This window comes from Myotis brandtii, unplaced genomic scaffold (assembly GCF_000412655.1).
Source record: "Myotis brandtii unplaced genomic scaffold, ASM41265v1 scaffold535, whole genome shotgun sequence".
Taxonomy (NCBI): domain Eukaryota; kingdom Metazoa; phylum Chordata; class Mammalia; order Chiroptera; family Vespertilionidae; genus Myotis; species Myotis brandtii.
The window spans coordinates 2,341,957-2,342,623 of NW_005369964.1; the positions used below are offsets into that span (position 1 = coordinate 2,341,957).

General features: G+C 65.4%; 1 protein-coding gene across 1 annotated transcript in view; it reads left to right on the forward strand.

Moving 5' to 3' along the window:
- BEGAIN (brain-enriched guanylate kinase-associated) overlaps positions 1–667 on the forward strand; it is a 19,345-nt gene that overhangs the window by 8,818 nt on the left and 9,860 nt on the right. The gene's annotated exons all lie outside the window — the stretch shown is intronic.

Sequence of the window (667 nt, forward strand, 5' to 3'; positions counted from 1 at the left end):
GGTCTGCTCCCGCTGTCACTCCCCAGGACTCAGGTGAAGCGAGGTGACCTCACCAGGCCCGCTGGAAGGGCGCCCTGGCCGGGGGCATGGCATTGGCTGGACCTCCACACCCTCCCTGTGCATTTAGGAGTCTGTTTCCAGGTGCCAGGGCCCAGAGCCAACTCCCAGGAGGATGCAAGCTGCCGAGGCCTGGGCTGGGCAATCCCCCCTATTCCCAGCGGCCCGGAGGCCCCACTTCCACACGGGGTCTGCCTCTGGCGTCATCTCTCGGTGGTTCTAATGGCCCAGGGAGGTGCGGGGACCGCAGTGGCAGCCCTGCTCCCCAAGTGTGGGCGCATGCACCCCTGTTTTACTGACGTGAGACAGGCTGAGGCCAAGCAGAGCTCAGGTTAGTGCCCTGGGAGGGGAGGGCCATTTCTGGACCAGACCAAGAGGGGCACATCCAGAGCTTTCAGAAGCTTCGCCCCAGGAGATGGTGATGGGCTGTGAGTGGCGAGGGGCAGGAGGGGGTCCCCAGACCTTCCATGGTCAGACTGGGGACTGGGGGGGACCCAGCCGTGACCTTCCCGGGGCAGAGAGTGGTCAGCGATGGGCACAATGAGTGTGAGGTTAGGCCTGAGTTCGCTCTGATGGAGGGTCCTGGGTGGCGAGCAGGCAGGGGGGCTGC